A 10,304-nucleotide genomic window follows, 5' to 3' on the forward strand; every position below is an offset into this window, starting at 1 on the left:
CATGTCATAATGGGGACATGGGGATGATTTCCGGTTTGAGACCTCCCCATCACTATAATCATTTTCATGTCATCATTGAAGCAGATATGCTCTTAGGAGTGACCTCATTAGAGTCAAAATACGATGGCAACGAAGAAACATATGTATCATACTCTTATCCTCTTATACTTTAAATACTCTTACTTCCTATGTTGGCTCTTACTCATGTAAATCATCCAATTGCAGAGACACTTGAAAGGACTGTATTTAAATAAGCTTTACAAAAAAACAGAAGCCACAAAATTATAACATACATTATTGGCAACATCCTTAAAGATGATTTTCAGTGCATAGGACAGGGAATGTCTACAAACAAAGACTTATTCCTATGTCTTTGGAACAAAATCTGAAAATATCACTCTAAAACTGAACGAATTCCTCTTGGGCAATATGAGACATCTTCAAAATAAACTACCATGATTAATACCATGAAAATCTGGTATTATTGAGGAAAGGCTACACCCTACATCTCTACCATGAAGATCAGAGTATTTCTTTATCGAATACAAAAATCAGAGTGCCTTTCAATCTAATTAATGTCACCAGAGTATGTGTGAGCTTAGGAATGTAGATATACAGTTAGCCAAGGTATGTTTGGTGCTCTTGCTGGTAAGGCACTCTGAGAAAAACAAGTCCTATGGTCAAGTTGCTAAAGCATACCTCCCACTCAAAGCTTCAAAGGCATATTAGCATATGAAAGGTAATAAAAAGACCCATAGAAAGGACACTTCTTTAGCTTTAACCCATCTTTCGCCAAATGTATTTGCTAATAAACCCTTTAAAAACTAATACTTGTTGAAACAGACTAAGAAACATATTTTGGCAAATACCGAGTTAAGGAAAAAGCAAGTCATAAATAAATTGTATTTCATAAGTGTAGAAAGAGTAATAAATAGACTTGGCATGAAAATTCTGCTTCAGACTTGTATTATCTTGAAGAGCTTATTGATTTTTTTTTTTTTCTGTGAGCCTCAGTATCCTCTTCTATAAAATGGAAATCAAAATGCTGAGTGACATAATGAGAGGTGAAGCCAGCTTGGCTTCTGGGTTGGGTGGGAACTTGGAGAACATCTTTGTCTAGCTAGGGGATTGTAAATCACCAATCAGTGCTCTGTGTCTAGCTAGAGGATTGTAAATGCACCAATCAACATTCTGTAAAAATGGACCAATCAGCACTCTGTAAAATGAACCAATCAGCAAAAACATGGGCGGGGCCAAATAAGGAATAAAAGCTGGCCAGCCCGCTAGCAGCAACAACCTGACTGGGTCTCCTTCCATGCTGTGGAAGCTTTTGTTCTTTGGCTCTTTGTAATAAATCTTGCTGCTGCTCAGTCTTTGGGTCCACACCACCTTTAAGAGCTGTAACACTCACTGCGAGGGTCTGCAGCTTCATTTCTGAAGTCAGCAAGACCACGAACCTACTGGGAGGAACAAATAACTCCGGATGTGCCACCTTTAAGAGCTGTAACACTCACTGCGAAGTCCATGGCTTCATTCTTGAAGTCAGTGAGACCAAGAATCCACCAGAATGAAGAAACTGCGGACACAGTAAGTTATTCAGACTTAGGAAGGCAGTAGCACATAGTGATTAAGCCCAAAGATTATGGCACCACACCTACTGCATGTGAAATCTGGCTTGACTTCTGCTTACTTATGTGATGTTAGGCAAGTTATTGCAGCTTACTTTTACTTTGGTTTTTTCACATTTAAAATGGAAAAAAATAGTACCTGCCATCAAAGAAAATGACCAAGGCAAGTGTCAATCATTTTAGGAGGTTTATTTGCCAAAGTGAAGGACATGCACCTAGGAGACAGATCTATGCCTTTCTCCAACTATGCTTTTGAGGGTTTCAATATTTAAAGGGGAAAGGCTGAGATATTGAGAAATACAGAATTTTAATTTGAGAGGGTGGTATAGGAAAATAATCTTACATGCCATTGTCTGGCTCAGAGTATCCATAATTGTACGTAATGTAGAAAGTAGAAAAGTTCCTCTTCAAAGCTCATCTTGGTTTAAAAATAAAATAACAGGCACTAGAAATAATAGCTTACTCTGAAGCCTCCTATCAACTATTAGTTCTCACACTTTAGCCCAGGTAGTTGCTTTGGCTTACTCAGGTATGTCTGGACAGGCCCAGGCAAGTCTTAGCTCATAGCTTATGCCCCTTTCTCATTTGGAAATGTTATTGCTTCCTTGAACTTTTCCTAAGCAACTTCCTCTCCTTCTTTGTTCTTCCTCGCGCTTACCTATTTAGGAAAGTTTTGGTTATTAGCAAATGGGATATCAGTTTAAGACTATGAGGTCCAGCTGTAGCCAATGGATGCAGGACACAGCAGTAAGGATGACCCAAGCGTGTGAGGGATAAATACGTCTGCTTTTCCTTTGTTCAAGTGTGCTCTCGCCATTGTTCCATCTCTGTGGAGCACCCTTTCTGCAGAAAGTAAAGATGGCCTTGCTGAGATAATTAAATTTATGCTCAAGTGTTATTTCTTTGTGGCACTGGGGAACAAGCATTTCTAACACATAAGATAATGTAGACAATAGGGTAGAGGAAACAATCAGATACGTATTTGTCTTAGGTAGGCAGAGGGATAACTTTGAATTCTGTCCTGTTTCTCAATAGCTGTGAGGATAAGCTATCAATTTACATTGCCATGGTAAACTTTAACAGAAACACTTTAGGGTAAAGATGTTGGGGCCCACAATAAATTTCCCTGTGGAAAAACGTGAGGGAGGTATGTCACTTTTCATCTTTGTAGCCATCTTATTTAGGAACAAAATGGGAGCAGGTTTGCATGACCCAGATTCCAGCTTGAATTTTCCCTTGGCTTAGTGAGTTTGGGGTCCCAAGATTTCTTTTCCTTTCACACTGCCAAAGAGGTTTTCTCTGAATATTAAAGAGTATCAAAGTACTTTGAGTGAACATTCCACTCAACATAAGCTGAGGACTAAGCTCTGATTTTTTATTTTTTAAATTTTTTTATGTTTCCCAAATTCCTATCCTAGGGGTCTGGGGAGTCATACCCTACAAATGATTAATTCTCATCAGATGGGTTTTATGTAACCCTGTATATCATGACTTACTTTCCAATCTGACTCTGGCATAACATTATGTGACGAAGAAGAAAATCAAAATGTTTTACCCAAAACATGTTTCTTTGCCGTGTTTTGAAATGGCCCTGCAAGACCATCCATTGTGGGGGAAAGTTTGCATCTGTAAAGATTCTCTATTCATATAGCTGGATCTTTTTCTTCCAGGCCCTCCCAATCCTGAAGAGATTAATTGAGAGTTTAGTAACTTTTAAAGGTCTAAATAGAAAACATTTGTTATCTATTGTATCTAAGGCAACCACTATGAGACTTCAAAAGAACCTTGGTCTCCACAATCTTTTATCTTAACCTGAACATTTCCTTTCCATTAATTCCAGACAAATTCAACCAATTATAAGCCAGAAAATGTTTAAATTTACCTAATGCCTGGAACCCCCTCCCCACGACTCTGTTCGAATAGTCCCACCTTTCTGGACCAAACCAATGTATTTTTCAAATGTATTTGATTGATGTCTCAGAATCACTTTAGGGTAAAGATGCTTTAGGGAATGATGTCTCATGCCTCCCTAAAATGTATAAAACCAAACTGCACCCCAATTCCCTTGAGCACATATTCTTGGGACCTCCTGCGGGCTGTGTCACTGGCCATGGTCACTCATATTTGGTCCAGGATAAATCTCTTCAAATATTTTACAGAGTTTGACTCTTTTTGTCAACAAGCTATTGTTTTAGCTTTACCAAATACCTGGGTCATTGTAATTGCCCATGTATTTTAGTTAAACCTCAGTCAGAGAGAAACATGTTGATAGAAGGGAAGGAGTCTATATGAAATTGAGGGGAACATGTAGAGAGAAAACCCAAGAGAAGAACAGTTCATATTTATTCAGCAGCCTGGTATATGTCTGCTTTGATCACTGCCCACAAAGATTTTCTTACCCTTGACAGGCTAGCTCATAGGGCATCAGTCTGTCACAGTTGAAGGATACTGTTAAAATTCTCAGTGTTTCACCTCCTGGCCAGCTTCACCCTCATCAAACACTCCTCTATAAAACACTCAAGAATCATTCTTATAAGGTAGAGACACAAGTTAGGATAATTTCCTCTACAATATTTCTGCATCAATACTAGTTCCTAAGGTGCATCTAAATATTATTTGTAGTTGCCTATTTCAAACAGAGGTTAACCATGAGAAAACTCATAGTAAAAATACATTGATAAGAGTGGCTTAAATATCAAGAAGGGCTCAAAAACCAAAGAAAGATGGGGAAAATAATTGTACCAGGAAAAGGGAAAGATATAATTATTGTAATTAAGCACTAATTTTAGCTCTGAAGACATTAAGATCTGAATTGTGCTTACTTTTCAAACTCAGTCACTGTTCTACGTTTTAATCCTTTATACAATTTTATACCTTTATACAAGTTAGAATTATATTGGTAATTTATTCTAATCTTCTTTTATCAGCATTCTCAGTTCCCTTAAGCCCAATATTTAAATGTTTAAAATGTCAGTCCCTGCTAGTGATTTTTTAAAGGACCAATATGCATTTTATGTTCAGTACACACACACACACACACACACACACACACACACACATACAGAGTTTCCTCTTTAGTATATGTCCTAGATCAATGTGTCTGGTTACTATTACTCTTGGATCTTCTCAACTCTCCTCACCCCACTGTAATATCACATCTTTCCCTTCCATCACATTGAAACATCTGAAACCACTCCCATAAGGAAAATCACAGCATACGCTTTGCCAAGCATGACTATCTTCATCCTGCTTGACTTCAAAGCACCATTTGACATCGCTGACCATTTGTTTCTCTCTCCTGTCCTGGCTTCTGCTTGCACGTTTTCTTATTTTTCTTTCTACCTCATTAAAAGTAACTTACTCTCCTTCATCTTTTCCAGGCCTCTAAATATGGAGTTTCTCAGCATTCTGTTCTAGAATTATGATTCTTTATATTTCTAAGAGTAAAATACAAAGGCCTCCAAGACTCTAGGTGATCTGTACCCCATTCCCTTTCTGACCAGGTAGATACATTTGTAGGTACATCAGTACTCTCCTGTACATCAATACTCTGAAATATTTGTCTCCACTTACCAACTCCATTTTCTTTCTTCCTATTTTCTCTTGAACCCACTATGATCATGTTTTCATCTGAAGCATGCCACACCACTGAACAGCCGTTGTCAAGGTCACAAGTTACTACCTAGTTGCCAGTATAAAGCTTTATCTTCAGTCCTCCTCTTCTCTGACCTGTCTGCAGCATTTGAAAAGTTGATCACTCTCTTCTTTGTAAAATACTGATTCACATAGTTCTAGGATACCACTCATTCTTGTTTCTTTTCTTACCTTACTGGTCTCTCTCGTTCTATCTCTTTTGCTTATACCTTCCCCATCTTCCAGACGACTAAACATTGAAATTCCCCAAGATCGGTCCTGGATCTATTTTCTTCTCTATTCATACTCATTTCCTGGGTGATCTTATCTAGTCACATGGCTATAAATATCATCTATATGCTGAAAACTTCCAGATTTTATCTCTTCCCTGGACTTCTTACCAGAAATACAAATTCATGTATTTAACTGCCAACTACACATATGCACTAATATGCATTTCAAATGTAGTATGTCCATACCAAACTACTATTACTCTACTCAGAAACTCGCTCCATCTACGTTCTTCTCCGTTTTAGCAAATGGCTTTTCGTTTATTTTTGTTCAGTTGTTCAAGCCAAATGCTTGGGAATCAGCTTTGCCTCCCTTTTTATTCCACACCACATACCAATATTTCAGTAATTCCTGTCAGTTTCTACCTTCAAGAAATAAAAATCAAATCAAAATAACCAGAAAACTATAGCAGAATCTAATATGGCCACTTCTCACCATACCATTTCCATTGCTTCCATCTTGGTGCAATCATGACCTCTTACTTGGATGACTTCCAGAGCCTTCTAACTAGTCCACTGGCTTCCACTCTTGCCTTTCTACAAACTACTCTCTATATAGAAAAGTGCTTCTGTTAAAAAGTAAGTCAGATTATGTCACCCCTCTGTTCCAAACCATCCAAGGGAACTGCCCTCATTCAGAGAAAGGAAACAAAGTCTTTACACCAGCTTTTAAAGATTTACCTAATCCAGTCCTTTGTTTCTCTGACCTCATCTTCTTCTTTTTTTTTTTTTTTTTGAGACGGAGTCTTGCTCTGCCCCCAGGCTGGAGTGCAGTGGCCGGATCTCAGCTCACTACAAGCTCCGCCTCCCGGGTTTACACCATTCTCCTGCCTCAGCCTCCCGAGTAGCTGGGACTACAGGCGCCCGCCTCGTCGCCCGGCTAGTTTTTTGTATTTTTAAGTAGAGACAGGGTTTCACCGTATTAGCCAGGATGGTCTCGATCTCCTGACCTCGTGATCCGCCCGTCTCGGCCTCCCGAAGTGCTGGGATTACAGGCTTGAGCCACCGTGCCCGGCCTCTCTGACCTCATCTTCTATACCTCCGTCTCTTGCTCTCTTTCCTCAATTCACACTACCTCCTTGTTATTCGTTGAATGTGAAGGTATTAGGCATGCTACTGCCTTACGATATTGTCATTTTTGCTATTTTCTCCACCTGTAATACTCTTCCCACAAATAGTCACATGTCCCACTCCCCTTCTTTCAGGTCTTTATTCAGATATCACCTTCTCAGAGAGACCTTCGCTGATGATTTTATATTAAAAGCATCCAGTCACTTTCTAACCCTATTATGCTGCTTTATATTCTTCATAGCATTTATCATCAACTGAAATTTACATGTTTATTTGTTTATTGTCTTTCCCACCTAACTAGAATATAAGTTCATGGAGATAGGATTGCCACTGTTTTTCTTGCTGATATATCCTCAATACCTAGAATTCTCCCTGGCATATAGTAGATGCTCAATAAGTACTAGGTCAATGGAAAAGAAAGCATGAAATGGGCTTTCTTGTCAGTCTACAACTCTGTTCATAGATTCAGATACCTTCGATGGCACTTTGAAAACAATTCATTTTTCTCATTAAACCATTTTAGTATCTGCTGAGCTAGGCGCTGAAGCTGCAATAAGAAAAAATAAAGTATTTCTTACTCTCATTAAGTTAGATCAGTTTCTCACTTTCTTCTTCCCAGTTTCCTACCCTTGCCACCACTCACATTGAAATGCAGTCCTTCTGTGTTATACACCTTAATACAATGCTATTACTCATTATGTGGCCAGCCAAGCTAAAACCAGAGTGGGTAATTTTATCTCCTTTTTCCCTATACCTTCAAATCCGGTCACTTATCCTGTCCAATCAATTCTTATTCCATTTCACTTCTACTGACAAATAGATTCCACTTTCTCCAGTCTCACCACGACCTTCTTAGGCTCTCATAATATTCTTTTACTTAAAAACTAGTTTAATAAAATGTCCTGCCTTCTTGCCTGTTCCCCTTCCCTCCAATCTATTTTCTACATTACAGCTAGGGTGCTCTTTCTCAAATGGCGAATATGACCAGTCTCTCCTCTGCTAACTTTCCTTTGATGGTTCTCCATTGCTCACAGGACAAAATTCAAATATCTTAAAATGGTGTTTAAGACCTTAAATGATTAGGCACCTACTTACTTCTCTAGCACTATATTTTGTAATTTTTTAAGTCCAGCTCACATATGACCTTCTTTAAGCATCTTCCCAAATCATCATCTACTCCATTTACACCACCAGCATAACCTGATCCCACCGCATTAGAATGAGTAGTGTGTCCAGGAGACTGGCAGTCTTTTCAACTGGAGTGTCAGCTCTAGATACTCACTATGCAATTTCAACTATCTCCTCTGCTGAAATTGTGTTCTCTTCCTACCCTGAACTCATGCTGTGTTTTCTCTCTTTTCTCTGATACCTTTTATTCCAGCTAGTGCTGCACTGCTCTCCCCACTATAGACTGAGAGCTCCTGGAGGGCAGGACTGTGTGCCTCCTCCCATAGTCAGGTTTCCAACCTGTATACCACTGATCCTGGTGGTTTGCTCAGAGTAGTAGGTACTCAGTCAGTATTTGTTAAATGGGTAGATTGTGCCTATAAACATTTGTACTCATATTGCATTTCTGTCTTTTCCTTTTGATGATATAGTTTTATCATTTACAAGATGCTGTTATGATATTTATGTCTATTAGCCTTTCTGCTAAAGAATTGCTTGGCACTCCCTGTTTTTCTAAATTTGGTAACAATATCATAAAAAAGCATTTGATAAATTTCTCACAAAAAGCCAAACACTTTTATTTATTATGTGAGGGACTTAATTTGTTGTATTTATATCAAGTCAATATAGGTTTAATCTTAAATTCACCATTCACCATCTTTTTTGTTTCTCTTTATCAAAACTCATTTTTATGACTAATTTAATCACTGACTGAACTCACCCAACAGTTGCCAATAGTTACTAAAATATACAAAATGATACAGTTTACAAGCATTTAGGTCAAAAATGTTCAAAAGAAAAATCAACTACACCGATACTTTTAATTAGTATTTTGAGGGTTGAGGATTTTTTAAAATTTGTTTTTCATTGCAACTGCTTTGGTAAAAATGAGTACAAAAGCAATTGATTTTTTAATTGTCTGATTTGAAGAGACATGTTGGAGTAACAGAAACAGTCGCAACCAAATGCAGCTTCTTCTGGTGGGGTATACTCAGTTCCATGATGTGGGTCAGTTCCAAATATCATTCCAACTATTCGTAGGTTCAAGTTATGATACTATTTTGTTCTTTATATTTGGCTCCATTTGTAACTCAACAAGTGTCTTGGGTAAGTCCCATGAGTAATAGAATCTGAGAATGAACTAGATCAGAAATACTGGATATGGACGATCATTATAAAATGCACACATTGACTGCTCAAATTATGTCAAGTGACAAGGCTCTTTTTGACACATTAAAGTGATCTTCTCTCTTCAATACTTAATTTATTACTAATGAGGGACTGCAATTGCTTCAAATTAAGTAGCCTACACTTATCATAAGATCTGGCACTTTTCTACTTCTGCTTTTAAAAGGATATTGAAATAAAAATGTAGAAAATTAGATGCATAAAAATGCATTATTTAATCAATAACCATAATCATTACCAGCTGTCAAAATATATCTTAAAATGTTTAATAAGCTAAATTATGCTGTAAAGACATGTATAATTTGTTTAATAGAGATTTAGCTGTATTTGTTGACCCATTGATCTCACTCCAGTACATCATGAACCAAGGAAACAAAGAGGGAACAGAACATAATGGAAGAAAAAACACTTATCCAGGAGACAAGAAACTCAGCTTAACCATTTATTGGCTGTCTAAATTTGGGCAAGTCATTCTCCACTGTATGTTTCCATTTTCCCACCTATAAAATGAGATGGTTGGACCTCAGCAAAGGTTTCCGACTGCCTGGTAGCCCATGCTGATTCCATGTCCATAAAATTCAATTCAGTTCTGTTCAAGTCAGTTCCATCTAACAATCTTGAGGGACAGCTATTGAAGCAGAAGTTAAAAAGAGAAAAACAAGTTTTCCTGTACTCGGCAGACTCACTCCAAGGCCAGCGATAGGCAGGGCCCTAGCAAAGTCTTGATGAGACTATCTGGAAAGTCAGAGCCCAAAGGAATGAGCTCCAGAGACTCTCCCAACAAACCCCTCCCCAGAGCAAGGATAAGAAAAACAAATTCCTTTACTATCTCCTCTTCCCCCTTACCATTACTCAACTTCTCAAATTTTGTAAGTTCCCTTCGATGCAGCTGTAAGGTCACAAGCTATGCTAGGTTACAAAACCTGTCACAGTTTGATTAACGTGCCTTTGTTCTGCTTCTGTAAGCCTGCCTGCGTGCCTCACAGGTTTCGTGCCCTCAATTCCTGCCACTCCTTTAAAACTAGCCAAGCTCCTTTCAGAAGTGTATATAAAAGTCAAGCCCTGTGTTTGTTCAGGGCTCAGCCTTTGGATGTGAATCTGCTGGGCCAGTGGCCACCTAAATAAAATCCTCCTGTTCCACCCACTGGTGTCTCTGGTCTTCTGCTTCCCACAACACTATAGCACCATATTATAACATAATACTGCCAAATGTAATATAATATAATATGAACATGATCAAAGTGTTTAAAATCAGATAAGAATTTGACTCAACTTACAATCTATGATCATAAAAGAAGCCAATTCAAGGGAGGTAGAGGAATACAGT

The sequence above is a fragment of the Trachypithecus francoisi genome, unplaced genomic scaffold, assembly GCF_009764315.1.
Source record: "Trachypithecus francoisi isolate TF-2019V2 unplaced genomic scaffold, Tfra_2.0 Lachesis_group6, whole genome shotgun sequence".
Classification (NCBI taxonomy): Eukaryota; Metazoa; Chordata; class Mammalia; order Primates; family Cercopithecidae; genus Trachypithecus; species Trachypithecus francoisi.